The sequence below is a fragment of the Helianthus annuus genome, chromosome 3 (genome assembly GCF_002127325.2).
Source record: "Helianthus annuus cultivar XRQ/B chromosome 3, HanXRQr2.0-SUNRISE, whole genome shotgun sequence".
Lineage (NCBI taxonomy): Eukaryota > Viridiplantae > Streptophyta > Magnoliopsida > Asterales > Asteraceae > Helianthus > Helianthus annuus.
Window position 1 is genome coordinate 117,793,263 of NC_035435.2, and position 25,392 is coordinate 117,818,654.

General features: G+C 38.5%; 1 long non-coding RNA gene and 2 other non-coding genes across 3 annotated transcripts; all 3 read right to left on the reverse strand.

Annotated features, from left to right (window-relative positions):
• Positions 1 to 4,626: 4,626 nt before the first annotated feature.
• LOC110872242 lies at positions 4,627 to 6,413 on the reverse strand. Its single transcript, XR_002554321.2, has 2 exons — positions 5,760 to 6,413; positions 4,627 to 5,658 (listed from the first exon to the last, which is right to left on the reverse strand). It is a non-coding gene; the product is annotated as an uncharacterized LOC110872242 (long non-coding RNA).
• Positions 6,049 to 6,132, reverse strand: LOC118491045. Its single transcript, XR_004890270.1, has one exon. It is a non-coding gene; the product is annotated as a small nucleolar RNA snoR77Y (small nucleolar RNA).
• On the reverse strand, positions 6,173 to 6,316 carry LOC118491056. Its single transcript, XR_004890281.1, has one exon. It is a non-coding gene; the product is annotated as a small nucleolar RNA snoR2/U65 (small nucleolar RNA).
• Positions 6,414 to 25,392: the final 18,979 nt, after the last annotated feature.

A 25,392-nucleotide genomic window follows, 5' to 3' on the forward strand; every position in this document is an offset into this window, starting at 1 on the left:
AATTTAGACTATTTATCGACGCGTTTGTGAATTAAAAACAATTTTAAAAAATTTAAAAAAGGCCCAAAACGCCCCGCTATGGCCGTAACGCTGCGTTTTGGAGACCAAAGCGCCGCGCTATGGCCATAGCGGGGCGCTTCGGTCCTTCGTTATACACTGAAGCGGGGCATCTTCTCCCCCACTTCACCCAAAAACAAAAACACACACATAAGGTGCGATCTCACACACTAGAGCCGGATTTCGAGTTTTTCGAGCTTTCAACCGCTAAAAGGTAAGATCGAACACCCTTAATCGTTTCGGTATAACATACATGTTGATTGTTGTGTTGATTGGGGCCTTAATCGATCGTTGCTGGTTCTGTTCTTCAGAATGAAGAACCAAAGCGCCGCGCCGAGGCCAAAGCGGGGCGCTTTGGTTCATGTTTATTTTTTTTTAATTTGTTATTTGTTTACTTATTATTATTTGTTTATTAATATTTATTTAATATTATTATTTGTTTATTAATATTTGTTTAATATTATTATTCGTTTAATATTATTTGTTTATTTAATATTATTATTTGTTTAATATTATTTGTTTATTAATATTTGTTTAATATTATTATTTGTTTATTAATATTTGTTTAATATTATTATTCGTTTAATATTATTTGTTTAATATTATTTGTTTATTTAATATTATTATTTGTTTATTTAATATTATTTGTTTAATATTATTATTTGTTTATTTAATATTATTTGTTTATTTGTTTATTTAATAATATTATTTGTTTAATATTATTTGTTTATTAATATTATTATTTGTTTATTTAATATTATTTGTTTAATATTATTTGTTTATTTAATATTATTATTTGTTCAACGTGCAGGGATGGATTCCTCCGATGACGAGATTGAGCATATGGAGGCTGAGGGAGAGGTGGGGGACGAGGGAGAGCCGGCATGTCCGTACCTGCAGTTTCCGCAGGGGTCACGGGCGAGGGGGAGATGCGCTAGGTTGCGCACCATAGAGATTGGGGAGCATGTAGGGATAGACTGGGAGCTGCTGACTACCTTGGGAGAGGTCGAGCGGGCGCGTGATATAGTTGGACTAGATACTCCTTGGTCGCGCCTATTTGAGTTAGTGATGGAGGACTCGTACCCTGAGCTTACGGTCGAGTTTCTTTCTACGTTTACATACGCGCCGCATCCGGCGGATTACGTGGAGGACCCGGATTTTCCAGTCCACGAGGTTACATTCCGTCTCGCCGGTCAGGAGTTTCAGAAGAGTGTGCGGGAGTTTGCTGTCGTTACAGGTTTGTACACAGAGCCTGAGCTTGATACTGATTTATATACGTAGGCGGTTACGATGATGGACAGACAGACGAATATCAGTTTCTAGAGGGCCATTTCCAGGGCTCCCTTTGGGAAATCCTGGCAAAAGGCCACCACCATTAGAGACCCCTTGCACCGATACCTGCACCATGTTATCGCGTCGACTATCGTGCCGCGGGGTTCCAGCAAGGAGAAGGTCAACCTCAGTGACCTTTTCTTTCTATACTGCCTACTACGCCGCCAGCCCTGCGATCTAGCAGCCAGCCTGGCAGATTACTTTTCTACAGCATACCACCGGCAGCTCCGTGGGCAGCTGCAGACTGGCTCATACATCACCGCCATTGCACGCTCGCTAGGGATAGTGCCCGAGCATGATCCGCTGCTGTCCGATCCGGTCCCGTCATCCAGGTTGGGCCGCGCGTCAGTATCTAGCATGCAGATCACCCGTACCTTTGATGTCGGTCTGAGGTTCAGGGGTGCTGACGGGCTGATTTGGCAGTCGGAGGTGTTGCCGGAGGTCATCCCGGTTGTTATTGAGGTGAGGCGTGGAGTATTAGCCCCTCCTGATGTTCAGCAGGCCGCTCGGCAGGCTCAGCTATAGGCTCTGGGTATCGATCAGCCTCAGGCTCAGCCTCAGGATCCGGCTCAGGAGGAGCATGTCGAGGAGATCGGGACTTCGACCACCAGTTCAGCCAGCTCCTGAGCCGCCAAAGTACCCGCAGCACGTTTACGCTGACCTGCCTCCGGCAGCGCGTGAGGTGGCTCGGGACTTCGACCGGCACCTCAGACGTCAGGGCGCACGCATTGACTGGATCGTCCAGACGCTCGTTGATCTACGAGAGCTCGCTGCGTTGCCTCCACTTCCCCTCCCACCGTCCCCACCGCACGAGGATTAGTACATTACTTTGTTTGTTTAGTGTTTTGTTATGTGTTATGTACTCAGTTGTACCTTTTTGTTGTGTATTGTATGTACAAACTGATATATATATATATATATATATATATATATATATATATATATTGCAGTTAATCTTCTATTTACATCACGTTGGTTCTGGATTGTTTACGTTTAATTCTTATGGCTTTCTGTACATTTTATTTAACGTGTTCGTATAATTTAACAAAATAAACAACGTTAAGAACTTATATTATACACATTCTATAAAAATAATGACGTAATGACGTAATTATAAAACAACTATAAATTATATGTAATAAAACTAAAATAAAAATTTTTCCTTCAAAAATCTCTATCAAACTAATTCAAACAAAAATCCCTACCAAACTAACCCACATCAACCCAAATCCAAGCTGTCTAAAAAAGACATCCAAAGCGCCGCGCTATGGCCAAAGCGGGGCGCTTTGGTCTTGGTCAACAGACAATGACTGACTTCAAACAAATATTGGCCCTAGCCCTAAAACACCTTCTTAAATAAATTTAGGCCGAAAATGGAAAATACAATATTGGCCCTAGCCCTAAAACACCTTCTTATATATTCTGCATGCAAGTTGTGTTCTTACAAACACCAAAACCCTAGTATTGTTGTATTCTCTAACGATGGAAGACGTGTTACCAGAAAGTGTCATGTTGGACGTTTTATCCAGACTTCCGGTCCAACTGCAGTGGCGGATCCAGCCAGTTTTTTCACTGGGTTCCTTTTTCCAAATCATACAAGGTTTACACTACAAAAAAACGTTTTTTTCCAAATCATACAAGATTTACACTACAAAAAAACGTTTTTTTTCCAAATCAACTGGGTTCCTGGGAACCCGGTAAACCCCTCTAAATCCGCCCCTGAGTCCAAGCAATCATCCGCTTCAAGCGCGTGTGCAGGAAGTGACGTGATCTTGTTTCCGATCCTTACTTTGTTCGTCTTCATCTCTCCGGATCCCGTGAGGCCCTCATGATTGATAAATCTTGCGTTTACACGCAAGGAAGATTAGAGTGGGTCGAGATGATGGAACACGAAGATGAGTGCCACCTCCACACTGTGAAGAACCAAATAAACCTTATAGGTCCTTTTGGGTTCTGTCAATGGTTTAATCTGCTGTTATCGTCCATATAGTTTCGTTTACATAGGTAATCCTGTTTTGGAAGAATATGTGATCCTTCCTAAACTACCATTTAAGAATATGATATATACTTATGGTTTCGGTGTTTCAGCAGCTGGGGAATACAAAGTGATACTTTGCAACGGGAGTGTAAGCAAAAATAAGGTTTACGCGATTGATCATATTTTGGTTCACACCATTGGCACTAACTAATGGAGAGTTTTGGGACAAACCCCTAACTGCCCAAACTCAATACAGAAAGGTCCTGGTGTTTTTTCTCAATAGTCATATGTATTGGCTTGGTGATGGCCAAGTTTACGGTTTTGATTTGAATACAGAGACATTTGAGTTATTTCCATCCCCTTGGGGAGATTACCGAAAATTCAAGTTGGGAGTCCTGAAAGGTAGGTTAAGTCTAATTATATTGGTTTACTTTGGATTAGAGGTTTGGGTGATGTATGGGAAATCTTGGTATGCAGAGAGAACTATCCGAGAAAATATTCTTGGATATGGATCATATCCCGTGTGTCTCATAGATGGTTTAAAAGGTACTGGTATTTTGATAGTCCATGATGAAGCAACAAACGAGCTTCTGGCCTATTGTCTTACCACGAATGCTACTCTATCCCTAAATTGTCAGTCCGACTCCTTTATGATAATAACTTATCGTCCTAGCTTTGTTAAACTCCACAACTTTCAAAGAGCCATAACAAAACAACATTATTATTTGTTTTGAAATTGTTGTTTGTATTTCTTATTATTTGGTTTGGTTGGTCGCGACTAATCTGCCATAAAACTTTGAAAGACAAGATGGCTTGAATGCAAAGTCACAGACAGGGAAGCTTAGCTAATCTATGTTGAAGAGGCTATATTGAGTTGTAGTGTTTGTTTAGACAACATTTTAACTATGTTTTTATTTGGCTTTTGCTTTGATCTATTTGAGTCAGCCTAACTTTTTAAGGTAATTACTGTGATGATATGGTGGTATTGATTGTTTTTAATAGCTTTTTAAATGCTCATTTGTTAATCAAATCAAAGTAATTAAGTTTTGAAAATGATAAGTTCGATTCAAACTACAAGTACTGAATTTGAATCAAATTCAAACCTGAAATGCATAACAAAGTCAAGTTTCATATTTTTCGATTCTAATTTAAATACTCAACACCCCTAACTCACACAAATCTACAAGAATTTCCCACAATATTAACATCAGCGGACATTCATCCATCTCTCGTCCACGTCGCCTAGAAATTTACAATGATTTAAACAACAGTTTGAACTATAATAAAAAAATGTAGTCACAAAAACCGGCTCTGTGAATGAAGAGAAATTTACCAGTTCAAAGCTATATAAACTGCGAAACGAATAAAAATAAGAGCGACATGGCATTGCAACTTTAGTTAACAGCAACGTGGCTTCAAACCTGTTATTAAAGTATGTGGGTCAACATTTAACAGAACCCGACTCAATCCGAGTTTCATGAATAGTTTCACATTCCCCTGAATATTCTAATCACCCAAAATGCCCATTGTTCATTTTAAGTCTCGCCTTACTAATAACACACTCATTGGTGTCTTAAGACACTCTTACTAATGCTCTTTCCATCTCCATTATTAACAAACCAAACGCCAAGTGTTTGCTTTTTCACCTGAGTCTTTATGCCGAGTGTAGTTTCCATAGTGTTAATAAGCTGACTTACAAAAGTTAATAACATGTTTTTATAGTATTTGGGTTAGCTTATTCAAGTTGTTTTTGTGTGTTGAGAAGTTAAAAATGAGAAGTTAGTATTTGTAAATTATAGCTTATGACTTATATAAGTTGATAAGTTGTTTTTGAGAAGGAATCCCAAACACCCCGTGATGTAGAGTTCGTTTCATGAATTGGAATGGGAATTCCTAGAAATTGAAATTTGATTTGTAATTTAGGTTTGTTTGTTTTGCAAAAGTGAAAGAAATTTGGATGAAATTGGAATGTAGATTCACTTCCTTATTTTGTTGTTCAATTCCAATTCATTTTCTTGTTGAAACCAACAATATAAGGAGTGAAATCAACATTCCAATTCCATCAAAATTCCATTCCATTTCGTGAAACAAACACTACCTAAAAGTCCACTCTAGTAGGGGTATATCATTAGTTTTTTTTGAATGGCCAATGAATCCTCCAAATGTGCTACTGGCGAAATTCACCACATCAGGATACACTCGCCTCAGCCTCCGAACAGGGGAAAACCCTCACCTAGGGCCGAAGCTCGTGAACACTCGCCCAAAGGCACGACAGTGCGGTGAAGTAAAACCTGTTCAGTTCAAAGATCGAACTAGCGATTAGCACCTATTCGCTTAATCTCTCATCATCACCAGATGATGTAGAAAATAATAGGGAGCGCAGGAATCAAACCTGATTCTTAGAACACCTCTCTTCCACATAGTAAAACGCGTTTATGCTCTAATATAGAATTATATTACAGTAGCCATTCCTACATCTCTCTTCCACATACATACATAATCTGCAAGTTTCATCCACCATTCCACCCTGGTTGAGCTAAAGGTTATTTTAATTTTATCTTCAAAATGTAACAGAACAATCAGACGGCCGATTTATCAAAACTGTGAAATCAGACTGTAATTCAAATTTTGAAATAACTTTCCCCACCAAAGAACAAATTAAAAAACTGTGATTGAAAAGTAAAAAGCCTCAGGCAGCCTAGTTATCATCAAAATGAAATCAGTCGGTAATTCCAACATTTTATATTTTACATCATCACTGGCTTTCAACTTTTTCAATCAATTAAACAACAGTTTTGAAAATTAAGATGTAATCACAAAAACCGGCTCTGTGAATGAACGAAAACATATCAGTTCACAGGTTCCTATAAAATGCGAAACTTGATATCGGTTCAATCATAGCATCGTCGGTCATTGAACCTTTATCTACCGCCGACGTGGCATCGAACCGTTATTTTAAATTCAGACCATGAGAAAACCTAAAAATGACAACCCTCAGTCTGGGTTAATTCAAATGAAAGTGAATGAAGAACGCGAAAGATGAGATAATTGAGGACGAATGATGGTGTATATGTAGAGAGAATATTGCAAATGGTAAACCCTAATTAGGTCGATATATTTGGGGTATGGATACGGCCCATGAAAGCTGTCAAAGCCCATAGTGATGGCTTTAGCCCAGCCCAAATGTAAACGTTTTGACATGTTCTATTTTAAGTAAATTAACAATAACAATTAACAATAACAATAACAATATTATACTCTAATATTTATTTGAGTTGGACCAATGAGAGCGGCACAATGGAGGGCGCACCTCGCACCTCCAGACGGTGTAGCCTTATCGTATTAAGATTTAATATGGAAAATATTTACAAAGAAATTAATTCGTTAGATGTTTAATATGGGTATAATAGATAAATATGATATTTGAGAAATTCGGAATCGATTATGTGTTGGTTGCTCAGATACAGACACGGGTGCTCATTTGATTACTAAAACCAATCTACTACCTACGTAGTCGCATCTATACCGAATAAAGTAACATACTAAATAATATACAACGAATACATACATTACTCTTTTTCTTAACTTGATATTTTAAAAAATATAAAATTAGAAGTACACATATGTATTTGATATTTCAAGTTGTTTTTTGCGCAAGAATAATATCAGTTTTTTGGTAATGCGAATCTTGTCGAGTCATTTTTAACCACAGGATATTATAATCGAGTATATCGGTTACTCACATACAAGCAATCTAGTAATACGTAAGATGTATCCATCAAAGTTGAAAAGACTCATAAGATATTGGAAGTATGAGTGTCTGACTGTGCTCTGTGTGATATTTGACTTTCCCTATTGCGATTACTCTCTAGTTTCATATAATTTTTCTCTTAAATTCCATAGCCATTGTTGAATCTCATGATGTGGAGTCTTCCGTTAATCGACTCCTAGTTGAATCAATGCTCTTAGATCTCTTTGTGTATTAGTTTCTTAAATGATATTATTTGGCAATGTTTTTTGAAAATTTATGAGTTACGTTTTGGGCAATGTACTTTGGAAATCTGAATGTGACTATTAAAGGTCATCTTATGGTTATTTTTTATTTTTGAACGGCTAACTGCTTTCCACGTGTAAACCCACCCTTTCGGAGCTATGTCCAAAGGCCGACTACTCGACCACCGCTAGAAAGCGTAGCACACTCCTGATGCGCGGAAACCCCGTGGAATAGGTAAAACCGCGCCCCCCTTGGACTCGAACCCGGATAAAACCCCGGGCCAAGCCTTCACCGAGATGTCCAAATACCCAGCCTCAACCAGGGATCGAACCGGTGCCTCCTAAGAAGACAGCCGGCTTCCCCACCAACTGAGCTGGGATAAGTGGACTTATGGTTCTTTTGATACTTATACTTAACTTTATTAAATGGGATGCATCATATGTACTTTGTTTTTTTTTTTTTTTTCCTTGTTATTTTCTTTCATATTGGCACATGAAAAAGGATGTTTTGAAGCTCTTCATCATGACAACATGTTGAGCGCTTTGCTTTGCAGATTTTCAAGTATTGTAGGCAGAATTTGAGTAGAAACTTGACTTCAATTATTAAAACCTGATTTTCAACTTAATCATAAATTGTTACTTTGATATGGTCGGTTTTAAGCTTAGATAAAAGAGCAAGGTCGTAATTTCTCTTTTGCTTTGAGCCACTGAAAAGGTTAAACCGGGCCTCGTGAATTCATAACAACTTATTAACTTAACAAAAGCATTATAACCATGTCAGTCACTTTGGACTATTTTGGACCGAAGACACAAGATGATGGTTAAAAATTGAAGTGAATTTTTATCCGAAACGGTTAAAATAAACAAACTGTCAAGAAACTGGTATCAAGAACAGATATATTCAAACCCAGTTATTGCTAACACTAAGAACAACAATCCGAACTGGAAATACAAAGAATCACGAGACTCTTACAACTCTTCTCACAAGCAGATTATCAAAACGATAATCTGCATAGACAAACACTGGAATCAACCGAAAAGTGAAACAAAAACACTTTAAAAACCCTAGATCGTCTATACAAGAGAGAGAGAGAGAGTACAAAGGGAAAACTGAAAATGCTAAAGTAAAAGTCGGTTCACAACCCCCTAGATTCTTTAATACTTATCTAGATGCATAACAGCAACCGAGTTATCTGGAGACTTCAAAACAACAAGCTTCAGATCAATATTAAAGCCCAGCTCCATTCAGTCCAATAAGCAAGCCCATTTGTAGTCCAGTAGATAAGCCCAACTCACATGAAACAAAGAAAACGAAAACAAATATTAAATAGAATTGTAATAGGAAAAAAATGTATTATTTTTACACCCCCCCACAATTCTATTAGTTAAACAGATCAAAAAGTTTCAATTTCTTACAAAGAACTTGATGTATTTTGACCAACACTCCTTTAGTAAATATGTCCGCAACTTGATTTGCGGACTCAATACCAACACATTTCAAAACACCTTTCGAAATCAAATCTCTTAAGAAAAATAAATCCAATTCAAAATATTTGGTCCTATCGTGAAAAACTGGATTTGCTGCTATAGACATAGCAGCATTATTATCACAATACAAGTTGATAGGTATATCAATTTTAATTTGTAACTCTCCCAACAAATTTTTCAACCAAATTAACTCACATGCAGCAACACACATCGACCTGTATTCAGCCTCAGCTGAAGACCTCGACACTGTACTTTGTTTCTTACTTTTCCACGATACTAAACAATTACCCAAGAAAATACAAAAACCTGTAACTGACTTTCGAGTAACTAGACACTTAGCCCAGTCAGAATCAGCAAAACCAGACAGATTCAACGAACTACTCTTACTAAACAAAAGACCTTTTCCTGGCGCAGATTTAAGATATCTCAACAAGTGAAAAGCAAGTTTCAAATGTCCTTCAGTAGGACTATGCATAAACTGACTAAGAACATGTACTGCATATGAGATATCAGGTCGAGTATGGGACAAATAAATTAATTTACCTACCAACTGTTGATAACCAGTGATATCTTTTAAAGGACCAGAATTAATGTTAAGCAAATTATTAACCACATGACTTTGATCAATTGGTATATTAACAGGCTTACAACCTAACATACCGTATTCCGACAAAAGATCAGTACAATATTTCCTTTGTGATATACATATACCATCATCACAAGACAACACTTCTATGCCTAAAAAATATTGCAACTCACCAAGATCTTTGATCAAAAATTTCGTTTTTAAACTTTGCTTAATATTTTCTATCTCAGTTAATGAATTACCTGTAACAACAATATCATCTACATATACAAGTAAAACAACAAAGATACCATTTTTACTTCTAATAAACAAAGAAGTATCACACTTACTTTGTATAAAGTCAATGCTAAGTAAAACACTAACCAATTTTTCATTCCACATTCTAGGAGCTTGCTTAAGCCCATACAAAGACTTATTAAGTTTACACACTTTGGACAAATCATTAGACTGATAACCTTCAGGTAATGACATATAAACTTCTTCATTTAGATCACCATATAAAAATGCATTATTAACGTCTAATTGATACAAGTTCCAATTGTTTTGAACAGCCAATGCGATAATACATCTAACAGTAACCAGTTTAACCACAGGAGAGAAAGTTTCTTCATAATCAATTCCCTCTTTTTGGCTAAACCCTTTAGCAACAAGCCTAGCCTTAAATCTTTCTACTTCACCATTAGATTTATACTTAATTTTATAAATCCATTTACACCCTACAATACTTCTATTTTTAGGTCTGTCAACAACATCCCAAGTATGATTTCTATGCAAAGCTTGAATTTCATCATTCATTGCAGAAACCCAGTTGGGATCTTGAACAGCCTCATTAAAGTTCTTAGGTTCAACAGCTTTAGAAAGAACAGAGGCAAAACATTTATTATCACACGTAAGTTTAGAAAAATTAACAACTCGTTCAATCCCGTATTTAACCTTCCCTTCTAAAACAAAATCATTTAAATTCTTTGGTAAATTAGAAGTCCTAGAGGACCTCCTAGGAACAAGAGATGTCTCAGAACCCATTGTGTCACCCTCAGACGGAACTCGGACTTCATCTGTGATACTCACCGGTTCTGCCCTATCAGAAGACTCTCGAACCTCATCAGACTGCTGAGTACCAGTCTCAACATTAGAGGTATCAAGACTCGTTGATTGCTAAACTCCTGCACCAGTCTCACCTTGACCCCTTCTCTCATCATAGGGATCCTCCACAGTTTGAAAAGGTTTGGGCTCAGAGTTTTCATAAACGTCAAAAAAATTGAGAGCATTAATGTCTTTAATAGGATTTGAATCATAATTGTTAAAAACAGATTGTTCCTTAAAAGGAAAGATTGTTTCATAAAACTTCACATCCCTTGAAAAAATAATAGACTTTGAATCAAGACTAAAAAGTTTATACCCCTTTTTTTTCAAGTGAATATCCTATAAAGACACATTTTTCTGCTCTACTATTCAATTTATCAGATTCATTCAAAACGGTATGAAAACACAAGCACCCAAACACTTTAAGATGATTCAAGAAGGGTTTAAATTTATAAACTAATTCATACGGTGTCTTTCCAGCAAGTACGGAGGATGGAGTCCTATTAATAAGATAGGCAGCAGTTAGAACACATTCATGCCAAAACCTAACAGGTAAATTACTTTGGAATAGTAAAGCTCTAGTAACATTCAGCAAATGCCTATGCTTTCTTTCAACAATTCCATTTTGTTGAGGAGTATAGGCACACGAAGTTTGATGAACTATCCCTAACTGACTACAAAACTGACTCATTTGATTGTTTACAAATTCTGAACCATTATCGCTTCTAAAACATTTCACTGTTTGTTTAAATTGAGATTTGAGAATGTTAACAAAATGTCTTATATTAACAAAAACTTCAGTTTTATCTTTCATAAGACAAACCCAGACAGCTCGGGAATAGTCATCAACAATAGTCAAGAAATACTTGTGACCTTCCCTACTAGCAACCCTATAGGGACCCCATACATCTAAGTGAACCAGCTCTCCCAACTGATAACTCTTATGTTCACTCAAAGGAAAGGGTTCCCTATGCTGCTTAGCCCTATGACATACATCACAAGGGCCATGATCAACCTCAGTTGAAATGTTTAAAGTATCTTTAAACATTTTAATAGCTTGATCAGCAGGGTGTCCTAATCTAGAGTGCCACAGCTTATACACAGAAGCATTAAAGATAGACAGATTAGACACAACAGCATTACCACACATATATAAACCTTGAAGTTGGTTACCAATCACCAGGATTTTCCCTGTTAACAAGTCCTGTACATAACACTTATGTTCATCAAACCCAACAAACAACTTATTATCCCTGGCTAACTTATGTACAGAAATTAGGTTAACACTATATTCAGGGACGACAAAAACATCATGTAAAATCACACCATCAGCCAATTTAAAAGTTCCAATTTTAGTTACATAAGCATTTGTACCATTAGGATGCTTTACTTGAATTTTAAGATTAGAAACATCAATGTAATTAGTTAAATTTGTTTTAGAATTTACCATGTGATTATTAGCCCCTGAATCTATTATCCAACCCAAACCTTTACTCACATCACACCCAAAAGAAAAAACAGGACTGCTAAACACAGTTGAGCAAAACAACCCACCTGAAACATTACAGCTCTGTGATGATTCAGGTATCCTGTCATTAATCAAACTCAGCAATTTAGTCAACTGATCAGAAGTCAAAGCAGTAATAGGAACACTTGACTCTTCAATTTTAGAACTATTAGTAGAACTATTCTTCTTTCCCTGATTCCCTCTTGGTGGTTTCAACCAAGAAGGATACCCTATTATCTCAAAACACTTCTCTATTGTATGCCCAACCTTATTACAGTGAGTACATTTTAGATTTTGATTTAAAGCTCTATTAGTTTTCTTAAACTCAACAGGTGGGCTAACTTTAGAAACAAAAGACATGTTTGGATTTTTCTTATTACCACAACTATAGTTTCTATGAGATTCCTCTCTAGAAACTATAGCAAAAGCCTCTTTAACAGTTGGTAACGTTTCTTTCATCAAAAGATTAGTTCTAACTCCTTGATACACATTATCCAACCCCATTAAAAACTGCATTAATTTTATCATATGATTAAAATCATTGAACTCCTTAGCAGCATTACATGAACAGGAAGGCAATTGCAAAATCTGATCTAACTGACCCCACATAACATTCAACTTATGATAGTAATCAGATACACTAGATCCATTTTGACTAAATGAGTTAATTTTCTGATACAAATCAAACACGACAGATCCATCAACCTTGTTATAAGTTTCCTTCAAATCTAACCAAACATCACTAGCCAATTTAGAAAAGACATTACCCATATATAACTCTTCACTAATTGAATTCAAGATCCAAGTTAAAACTATAGAGTTACACCTATCCCATTGCCTAGCAAGAATCTCATTTGTTTCAGATTTAACACAACTTTTGTCAATAAATCCCCATTTATTTTTTACTTGTAAAGCAAGTTGCATAGCATTAGACCAAATTGTGTAATTCTCAGACCCTTTAAGTTTAATAGAAACAATAGTCAAGTTACTAGAATCAGACGGATGCAAGTATAACGGGTCACTTGCATCAAGCTTACTCACAAGAGTCTCAGGTGGTAGATCATTAGGACCAGAACCGCCACTTGTGACAACGAGACCATCAACCATTGTAACACTCAATCAACTAACAACAGGAACAACAACCAGATAGTTGCAACAATAACACTAAAGAATCACAACAATCACAAATCCTAAAAGGGCGAAACCTTGACAGGGACCAGATCAGAGGGTCATCACTCAAGGTGCCTCTGCAAGCCTTATCAAGGGAGCCGACTAGACACACTCAAAAGATCACCAGCAACAAGTAAAAACAAATAGCAACCAAAAACAGGAAACAAATAATAAACAAAGCAAGAATCAAGCCACAAACAGATAACAAATAAAATGCAACAGGATGTACCCTTCCTGTGTCCCAATCAACACCGGCCCGACTAGTCCAGCAAACGAAATGCCTAATGCAAGAACAGAAATATAAAAGGAACTAAATCAAGGAACGAACTCACCAGGGGGTGCGTATAAATCCTGCAAATCAGACTTGCGGCCTTCACTTAGGGCTACAAGAACTGATTAGAAGACCAATCAGCTACACAGATTCGGTCAGTTTGCTTTATAACCTTCTAGGGTTACAAAGACCAACACGAGTCACTGCAACAGAACCACAAACCCTAGATGAGGGTTCCAATCCTTCAAGAATCCCAAATTCCTTCACTATACACGCACTTCAAGAACCGGTAATAACAGTTTTCACAAGGATACAAGAACTGGTAGACAATACGAACCACCAACCTCCTTAGATCTTCTTGAAACTCCTCAGATCTAGACAGATCTGACACAAACCAAACCCTAATGCAAGAGATCTTCAAGAATACTGCTCAAACTTTACAGATCTGAAAACGGCAACAGATATACAACACCAAACTTGAACGGATCTCCAAGAAGAAACCTTCAAACACAACGGATCTGATGAAATTAGACTGACTCGCAGCGGAACAGAGATAAAAAACAAAAAAACACAGACTAAACCCCAAGAGCTATTAAAGCTCTGATACCATGTCAAGAAACTGGTATCAAGAACAGATATATTCAAACCCAGTTATTGCTAACACTAAGAACAACAATCCGAACTGGAAATACAAAGAATCACGAGACTCTTACAACTCTTCTCACAAGCAGATTATCAAAATGATAATCTGCATAGACAAACACTAGAATCAACCGAAAAGTGAAACAAAAACACTTTAAAAACCCTAGATCGTCTATACAAGAGAGAGAGAGAGCACAAAGGGAAAACTGAAAATGCTAAAGTAAAAGTCGGTTCACAACCCCCTAGATTCTTTAATACTTATCTAGATGCATAACAACAACCGAGTTATCCGGAGACTTCAAAACAGCAAGCTTCAGATCAATATTAAAGCCCAGCTCCATTCAGTCCAATAAGCAAGCCCATTTGTAGTCCAGTAGATAAGCCCAACTCACATGAAACAAAGAAAACGAAAACAAATATTAAATAGAATTGTAATAGGAAAAAAATGTATTATTTTTACACAAACACAAGAGAATAACAACGAACTTTATTCAACCCGAATGGTACGGTCAAGTATGGATGAGCACGGTACCGAAAATAAATAGCATTAGCGAAATTTGCCAAATATGCATATCGGTACCGAAAATGTTCGGTACAGTACGGTACCGGTACCGAAAACATCAAAAATTGGGTACCGATACCGAAATTTGCCAAATATGGGTACCAATACCGAAAATGTTCGGTACAGTATGGTATCGACATCTGAAGGTAAATATCGATAATATATTAGTGCCGTACCGAACTGGCACCGATACCGAAAACATCAAAAAGTGGGTACCGATTCCATGCCCAAAATAAAATCGATACTACAAATACCAAGTCCCATGTGCTCATCCTACCGGTGAAGCTTCTATTCCAATCATCCAATAACCCGCCCATCAAATCAACAAATATGAAAATCACATAATCGAGTAAGTAACAAACAAATACATAAAGATCTTTCTTCAATGGCGTCATCGACTGAGGGTAATTTGGCGGGAAGAAGACTATTTATTGAGAATTTAGAGTAAATTACAAGTTTTGTCCTTTATGTTTACATCAAATTTCAGGCGCTGTCCTTTAGCGCAAAAGATGACAGGCGGTGTCCTTTATCTTTCAAAATCTTGCACGTTTTGTCCTTTAGACCAAACCCAGTTAGATTTTTTGGTTAAATCTGGTCATGTGCAAGGCACATGAGGGTATTATTGTAATTTCACCTTTCAAGGACTATTTTGTAAGATAAATTATATCAAGGGGCTATTCTGTATTAAACTTAAAAATAAAAAAATATATAAAAACTCACACTCTCTCTCTCTCTTGATCTGAGTCCCTCCCTCTCTCTTCTCTCTCTCTCTCTCTCTAACAACAGGTTGGCCATCCACCATAGACCACCACCACCACCCCTCTCTCCCTCTTTCCCATCGCCACCATCAGCCTCCACACACCACCGCTACACCGACACACCACCACCATATCCCCGCCGTTCACTCTCTCTCTCTCTTAGACTTCACTCACTACCACCACCTCCCACCATCCCACAACCTTCACCGCCACTAGCCCCACCTACTGAACACCACCAATTCAACCACACCACCCAATGGTTGTAATTTACTCAAAAATCAAAGAGTTGTACCTATCAAAATCTTGGGCGATGATGTAGAGAAACTGAGCATAATTAGCCAGGAGAAGAGTGTTATCTGGTTCTAAAATGGCTTTCTGATCCATTATCTTCTTCCATAACTTTTGCATTCACTGGAGAAACAAATCTTTGCATGGTGTGATGATCTAAAGCACCATTTCTGATCACATCCTGCATATCAACAGCTTCTTCCAAAATCGATTGCCATAAACCCGATTCCTCTTCCTGGGTCACCTAACCCGAAACCGACAGGTTTATCGTTGAGGCCGAGGAGGATTCATCCGGAATAACCTTCCGGTGATGTCCGACCGCCCCACTTTACATTTTGATAGGTACAACTCTTTGATTTTTGCAGATGGGGATTGCAAGTAGGGATCTGGGAAGATGAAGTAGGTGAAAAGAGGGCTTATTCGTTTAGCAACTTGTTTATTTGTAAATCTTTTTCCTTTTTTACCCAACAATCCCTTGTTATAAGTTTTTTATACAATAGTCCCTGAGGATGTAAAATGACAAGAGTGCCCTCATGTGCAAGGCACATGACCAGATTTAACCAAAAAATCTAACTGGGTTTGGCCTAAAGGACAAAACGTGCAAGATTTTGAAAGATAAAGGACACCGCCTGTCATCTTTTCCGCTAAAGGACAGCGCCTAAAATTTGATGTAAACATAAAGGACAAAACTTGTAATTTACTCGAGAATTTATGTTGATTTTTGTATTACCGATTACAAGTTTCATGATAAATTTATTGAGAATGTCCTGCATTTTTTATTTAGGGTTTCATATGTATGACGGGAAAAAACTATACTTTGTATCATTTAGGATGATAAGAAATTAAGATTTGAGGATGAGTATTTGATCAATCATTATGATAATTTAGTGGTAATGAATCAAGTGCCTAAGTTTTGACTTTTGACTGAATCAGATGCAATCAATCTCAATCTGCTAGTGGGGAGTTGAATCATTGATCAACCATTGGTTTGTTGGTTGTCTTTTTGAGAGACCATACGAATTGAAGTTAAGAACATTGGGTATGGGGGAGAATAGTCTCCAAAGGACTATCCTCCACATAAGCGCCACGTAGGCAAAGGAGAAGGACCCTCTCCTTGAAGACTATCCAAGGGTGTGGGGATGCTCCTCCTCTAATTTTTTATTATTATTTATTTGATTTAAATAATTAATGAAAACAAAGTAAATAAAAGTAAAAAAGTTACATTTAAATAAAACCTTAAAAAACAACCTAGAGTTACATTTAAATAAAAAAAACACACCTAAAAAAAACCTAGAGTTACATTTAAATTAAAAAAAAACACACTTAAAAAAACCTAAAGTTACATTTAAAAAAAACTACACTCCCCCACTCCATTTTTTCCTAATTTTGTCCTTCATCATTTGGTTGAAAGCGTTTGGCATTTGTTGGTAACCCGCAAAAGCGTTGTCCATTACGGGTGTGTAGCCGGATGACGAAAACGGGTGTGAACTTGAGTTGGGATTATTTGGGTTGTAGGGATCCATAATTTTTTAAGGTTAGGAGAGGGTTTTTTTTTATAAAAATGGGAGAAAAGTGGGAGTAGTTTGGTAAAAAAGTGGGGTGAAAAGGGGTTTAATTTATAGTGGTGGGGTGAATTATTATTTTTTTTAAAAAGGTTGCAGGTTAACGTTAGGGGCGCCCACCCCATTCAATTTTCTGGCCCGTCTCCAGCGTCCAAAATCCGACGCCTTTGCCATGCCGGGCCCCAAGGGGGCGGTGTTGGACGTGCCTAAAGGGGGGAGACGGCCCTCTAACGAGGCCCATACCCAATGGCCTTAACGCAATCAATTAAATAAAACAAATATATCTAGTAAAATCCCAATGATAACAAAGATTTCCTCTATCCTTATCGATAGAGACCCTCAGCTCTAAAAAAAAAAAAATTCTGCTTTTGACATGTAAAGTATAATGAAGTGTTGCAAAGAGAATCAAAACAAACAAGAAAAAAAAATACTAATAATAATAGTGGTACCTGTTTTGGTCAAAAATCACACAAGGATAATGTAACCAAACTTTATGTAAACGGGGTATGATGCTTGGTTAATTATAAAAGTAAAGGATCACTTTTATGAGAAATATGCAAAGACACAATGATTTATACGAGGAAAAAGCCCTTGATCAATGTATGATCTCCGGCATAAAAAACCTCGGGTGATGGCAACTACCGATCACCAACTTCAATATAAGAAAAATATAGTTACAACTTCGGATGATAATGAGCTGAGTACAAGGATCACTATAGTTTCGAGTGTCTAAGCGTGTGAGAATTGTGTTGTGTGTTCTTCCGAATGAGGAAGAGTGTTATATATACAAGTGTAGGTGACCTATTTTAGGTAAAAGGCTAATAATCAGCTCATTACCCCTTTAGAAATAAAAGTAAATCTAGCCTAAATTATCGCCCTTAAATCATGCCATGTTTCCATATCCTTCACAACGTCCATCTCCGATTAAGCACATGCCATTGTTGTAAAGACGTGTCCTTTAATTGAGATGCTTAAGAGCGGATCCTGCTAGATGTCCTGCAAAACAACATTAAATTCAACGAAAGCAACTGTTAGTATGAGGATCCTATGATGGTCCGTGATCCTGATCCTGGGACTCTGCTGAGGATCACTATCTGTCAAAGAAACAAGGATCACTGGTTAGGATCACATGTGAGGATCATGTATTGTAAAAATCCAGCCCTAACAATTGCCCCCAAAATATAAGGAGTTTATTGTAAATTAACGAGTTGTATTTTGTTTTGATCTTATCTCCAACGAACAATTCGGATAACTAGCCGTTAATTTCGAACTAGCCGTTGCAACCTTTACGTCATGGAGGTGACATCCCTGCAAATCATGATTATAAATAGGAGATAGGGTTAGGATCAATCTTCATTTAAATTCAAGATATTCTCCCTTTATAATCTCTATCGAAGATCAATCAGGTATTCTCTTCTCTTTCTTCCCTCTCTTGCTCTGTTTTTCTGCTTTTATCCTGCCAAGAGTATGTTGCTCCGAAATTCTCCTCACAAGGATCACAAGAAGATCAGTCCTTTGAAAAGCCAAGGGATCGTCAAAGACTCTCCTACAGAGAGGTGCTGCTTTACTGATGTTCATGTTGATAGGATCCGTCACTGTTTTCCGGCGGATACCGTCTTCAAGTCTTTTACTCCCACCGCTCTGAGTGATTTCGTTTCCGACGCCTGGGTGGCCTTTCCTGCAACTCCGTTTACCATAGGATATTCATATCCTTTTCCAGCCTTCACCCAGTCCTTCTTTTCTCTGACCGGTATGTCCTATATCCAGGCCATGCCGATGATATGGAGGGTTCTGTGTACCCTTGAGAGGATCATCGAGCAGGAGGGGATTGACTTAGGGATGCCGGAGCTGGCCGAGTTATATGATCTTACCACATTTGGTTCCTGTCGATACCTGTTGAAACGGAAAGCTGGAGAGGATCACCCTGTTTTTAAGGTCACAAAAAATGATACCAACTGGAAGCGACGATTCTTCTTTGTTAGGAGAGATACCATCCCTAACGGGGAGGATCTGCCCAAGGAGTGGGCTACCTGGAAGGATCACCATCAGACTTGTCTCTTATGATGAGGATCACTAATGTCTTTTTCGTCTTTTGTTGTTTTTTTAGCTATATCCGTTACTCATCTCAAGTTAACTCCTGCTGCAAGAGAGAGAGTTTTAGCTTTCAAGAAGCTTGATCCTGAGACCAGAAGTTTTCCAGTCACCATCCAAGATTCACAAGAAGTATCCTCCGCATCTGCCACTATGTCAAGTAAGTATCCTTATTAAAAAGTAAGTTATATGTAAGACTGTTTAGTTAGTAAGGGAACTTATCTTGTTTTGATTGTGTAGGTGCTGGGAAACCTGCTAAGTCTGCCTCCAAGTTTGGGATTGATGAACTTGCCAATGTCAAGTCTTCAAGAAAGAAGACCCCTGCTGCTAGTCCCTCTGCTTCTGCCCCTAAAGCTCCTATTAGGGGTAAGGGAAAGAAGAGAAAGGCCTCTGAGGATCTTCAAGGATTCCCTCTGATTCGCCATCAGTTTCTTGATTCTGTCAACGAGGTTAGGATCACTGCCCCTGTTGGTTATCTTGATGGTTTTTTGAGGATCACCTGTGTTTGACGTCGTTGTTTTTGCAGAAACTTACTGAAATAGAGACTTATGTTAACCACGTTGAAGATCAGGATCGCCAAATTGCCGACCTCCAACAGATGGGTGTGCTGAAGGATCTCAAGATAGCTGATCTTGAGAAGGAGCTCCGGGCTATCAAGGATGAAGCTGTCAAAGCATTGATCAAGTTTGACTACGAGAAGCATGATATCACCCAGGATGCTAAGGTCTCTGCTGCGATAACCATGTATAAGATCCAGCTGCAAATGGCTGCGGAGGCTCAGGATCCTTCTTTTGACAAAGGCACATGGGACGTGGAAGGTTGGAAGGCGAGGCTGGCAGAGTTGGAGGATGATGATGATGCCGAGGATATCCCTATGCTTGAAGGTGGAGATGCTGGTAAGGATCAGGGGGAAGCAAGTGGAGCTGGTGGTGATGTTGCAGCGAAGGTTTGAGTTGCAGGATTGGGCAATGATGGATATTTCGAGACTAGGCCGGAGCCCAATTTTTTGAGTTTGGTAGTGGTTTGTTTGTGGTTGTTGATGTTTGAAACAATTATGGTTTGTAACTTGAACAATAGTTTTTAGGGTTAAGGATTATGGATCCTTTGGACAATAGGTAGGATTACAAAAGGTGGAGGGATCCTCTGTTTGGGGGATGAAGCCTTTGTGATCCTGCCGCCTTTAATTTCCTGCACCTGCTAAGACCGCATAAACAATGGACACCCTTTGCCAACCCATGTGGACGGGCCACGTTTTGCTGGTAGAAATGTGGGTTGGCAATTTTGACAACTTTTTGAAAGGGTTTAAGATCCTTTTGTTAATAAAATAACTTTAATCTTTCTGGCTTATCTCGTGTTGTTATCCTTTATTTATCCTCTTTATTTTCCAGCTGTTTTAGAAATATATATGTTAGAGTAACAAGAGTTGAGCAAACCATGTTTTATAATTTTAGGATATGATCCTAGATCAAATATCCTGACACTGAAAATTTCTGAAGCAATCAATTTCAAGGATCATAGGTTTAGTTGTCAAAGTGTAAGGGTTGTTTAGTATAATCAAAATAGTCAAGGATCATACCTGAGGATCCAAGTTAGGATCCTAACCTTTAATCAAGATAACCGTAGATGAGATTTTGATGGATAATAAGGATTAAGGATCCTTATGTGTCTAACTTTAAAAACCTGAAAAATGAAACATAACTTGGGACTAAGCCAATGTAAAAGATAAGTTAGTAGCTGGAGACATGCCCAAAGGATAACTGGGGATGATCCCAAAGGATCACTGGGGACAAGCCCAAAGGATATCTGGGGACAAGCCCAAAGGATAACTGGGGACAAGCCCAAAGGATAACTGGGGACAAGCCCAAAGGATCGTATGTAAACTGGAGTATGGCCCTTACTGGCGACTATCCAAATTTAGTGACATGAAAATGTCAAAAGCTATGCTAACGTGAAAACGTTAGAAACCTTAGGAACGGATGTATGGTACGTCTACCATTATACGGAGGATCCTGGGTATAGCCAGTACGATGAGGTTGTCAGCCCCGGAAGTGGGTACTGGTCCCAAAGACGTGAACTATATCAGGATCATCGTGCGCTGCTGGCGGAAACTGGGGATAATCCCAAGGATAACTGGGGTTGAACCCAAGGATCTGTGGTGCTTTTGAAGATCTTTAACGATATGCTGAAGATACCTGAACTATCATAACTCAAATGGTTCGTGAGAAGAGGATGAAGGATACATGATCCTTATCCTTAGGTAAAAAGTAAGGAAATGTAATAGTTTTAGGGTAAGGACATTACCAGATTAAGGATCACTAACATCACCGGGATCCTTCGAGGATACTTCAATGTAAGGATCACATGCTTTGAAGGATCATGTTCACATAAAGTATCTCTTTAAGTGAACAACAAGGCTCGTGGTAACAAGTTTCCTTCCATAGTTAGCAATCTGTATGCCCCCTTTCCTGCTTCAGCTTCAATCAAGTAAGGGCCTTCCCATTTTGGTGCTAACTTCCCATTAGCAGGATTGATAGTGTTTTGGAATGCTTTTCTCAACACCATATCTCCGACTTGGAACTTCCTTATCCTAACATTTTTGTTGTAAGCACCAGCCATTCTTTGTTGGTAGCTTGCCATCCTTATCCTAGCCAGATCCCTGATTTCCTCAATAGTATCCAAATCCTGAGCCAGGATTGTAGCATTCTCTTCAGGATCACGAGCACTTGTTCTAGCAGTTGGGATCACCATCTCTGTTGGGATCACTGCTTCTGCCCCAAATACTAAAGAGAAAGGTGTTTGACCAGTGGCATTCTTGGGAGTTGTCCTATCAGCCCATAGCACATAAGGTAACTCCTCTGCCCATTTTCCCTTTTTGGATCCTAGCTTCTTCTTCAGATTGTTGATGATGATCTTGTTGGATGATTCTGCTTGGCCATTGGCCTGTGGATGAACTGGTGTTGATGTTATCATCTTGATTCCCCAACTGTCACAAAAGTTAGTAGTTCTGCTTCCAATGAATTGGGAACCATTATCACATACAATTTCAGAGGGAATGCCAAATCTAGTTATAATGTTTCTTTTGATAAAGGATATAACTTCTTTTTCTCTGACTTGAGCAAAAGCTTCAGCTTCTATCCACTTAGAGAAGTAGTCAGTCATGGCAAGCATAAATACTTTTCCACCAGGTGCTTTAGGGAGCTTGCCAACTATATCCATCCCCCATCTCATGAATGGCCAAGAGGATGGTATAGGGTGTAGCAGTTCAGCTGGTTGATGAAGGATATTGCTGTGTCTTTGACAAGGATCGCATTTCCTAGCATATTCTACAGCATCCCTTTTCATGGTTGGCCAGTAGTATCCTGTTCTAAGGATCCTTGAGAACAATGCCCTGCCCCCAGTGTGGTTTCCACAATCTCCTTCATGGAAGTCTCTCAATACTTCTTCAATTTCAGGATCTTTGATACATCTTAAATATGGTCCTGCAAGAGATCGTTTATACAATACATTATTTAAGATTGTGAATTGAGATACCTTAATCCTGAAAGCTCTAGGATTTTCTCCCATCGGTATCTCCCCGTATTGCAAGTATCTCATGATTGGTGAGATCCATGATCCTGAATAAGATTGAGCTTCTTCACTAGGGATTACTGCAGTATCCTCTTCTATTTCCATGGCCACCTGATTTTCAATAGCAGGAGCCAGGATATGGATGATAGGGATACTTATGTCTTCTGGAATTTTTAAGGATGATCCTAAGTTGGCCAATGCATCAGCTTCCGTGTTATCCTCCCTTGGTACCTGTGTTAAGCTGAAAGAAACAAAAGAGAGTGCCAATTCTTTGACTATCTCTAAATATTTGGTTAGTTTTTCACCTTTAACAGCATAGGATCCATTAAAGTGATTGGTGATCAATATAGAGTCTACATATACTTTAAGATATTTTACCCCCATATCCTTAGCAATTTGCAAGCCAGCAATTAAGGCTTCATATTCAGCCTCATTGTTAGTTGCTTGGAACTCACAGGCTATGGAGTGGGGTATTATGTCCCCCTGTGGCGATTTTAGTAGTATCCCGAGCCCTGTGCCCTTGACATTTGAGGATCCATCAGTGTGTAGTATCCAAGGATCCTTGGTCTCATCCAGCTGTTGGACTTCCAATTCTGCTTCTTTTTGTAGATCACTACTGAAATCAGCCACAAAGTCAGCTAGTGCTTGGGATTTAATGGCTGTTCTTGGCTCATATCTTATATCATGGGCACTAAGCTTTACTGCCCACTTAGCCATTCTTCCTGACATCTCTGGTTTCCTGAGGACATTCTTAATTGGAAAGTTAGTTCTAACAACAATAGTATGGGTTTCAAAATAATGCCTTAGCTTAGTTGATGCCATGATTAATGCAAGAATAAGTTTTTCGAGGTGTGAGTACCTGGATTCGGCATCAAGTAAACTCTTACTTACATAGTAGATAGGATATTGTGTACCTTCGTGATCCTTAACAAGGACAGCACTTACAGCGGTTGAGGATACCGCCAAATATAAGGATAACACATCTCCTTTTTCGGGCTTTGATAATGCTGGTGCTGAGGACATATATTCTTTAAGGGCTTGTAAAGCATTCTCATGTTTCTCAGTCCATTCAAACTTCTTGTTCTTCCTTAGGATATCGTAAAATTCTTTACATTTTTCTGAGGATTTTGATATGAACCTGTTCAGAGCTGCTATCCTGCCTGTTAGCCTTTGCACATCCTTAGCATTGGCAGGGGACTTGATGTTTACTAGTGCTTTAATTTGCTCCGGACTTGCCTCAATGCCCCTCTGGGTTACCATATATCCTAGGAATTTACCTGCCTTAACACCAAAGTGGCACTTTGAAGGATTAAGCTTCATGTTATAATTATCAAGGATATCAAATGCTTCCTCCAAATCCCTTAGGTGATCCTCAGCTTTCTTTGATTTGACTACCATATCATCTATGTATACTTCCATAGTTTGTCCAATTTGATCTTTGAACATCATATTCACCAGCCTTTGATATGTTGCACCTGCATTTCTTAATCCAAAACGCATGGCAATATAACAATACAAACCTGTTGGGGTCATAAAGGCTGTATCCTCTTGGTCAGATGGTTCTATCTGAATTTGTTGGAATCCAGATGATGCATCCATAAAGGTTAACAGTTCATGCCCCGCTGTTGCATCCACCATGGAGTCAATGTGGGGTAATGGGAAAGGATCCTTGGGACATGCCTTATTTAAATCAGTGAAATCGACACATACCCTCCACTTTCCGTTTTTCTTTTGGACAACGACCACATTGGCTAACCATTTTGGATATTTTACCTCTCTGATCATACCTACTCGAAGTAGTCTCTCTACTTCTTCTTGGATAATGGCATTCCTTTCCGGTGCAAACTTCCTCCTTTTTTGATGGATTGGTTTGATAGACCTGTCAATGCCAAGTTTGTGAGTAATAATATCCTTAGATATACCTGTCATATCTTCATGTTTCCAAGCAAAGGTAGATTTTCTTCTTTTGAGGAAGGATATTAAGTCTTCTTTCATCTTGCCAAGGATCCCTGATCCGATATAGATTTTTGATTCAGGATCACTAGGATCCAAGAGGATTTCGTCCACATCTTGTTCCCTTGCCTCCAAGACATTCCTCGGAGGATACTGTAATTGCTATTGCTCCCTTGGCTTCAAGGTTGGCTTCATGGATGAGGTATAACAATCCTTAGCCTCCTGCTGATCACTGTCGATCTTGATTATTCCCCATGGGCTAGGGAGCTTCACACATTGATGGTAGGTGGATGGGACTGCTTTCATATCATGTATCCAGGGCCTGCCAAGGATAACATTGCAACAAGATAAACAGTCAATAACGCAAAATTTTTGATAATTATGTAATCCTTCCACGTAGATTGGGAGTTTGATGTCCCCCAGAGTTTTCTTCGTTTCTCCACTGAATCCTACAAGCACGGAGGATCTTGGTGTGATGTCTGATTCCGGGATACCCATTTTCTT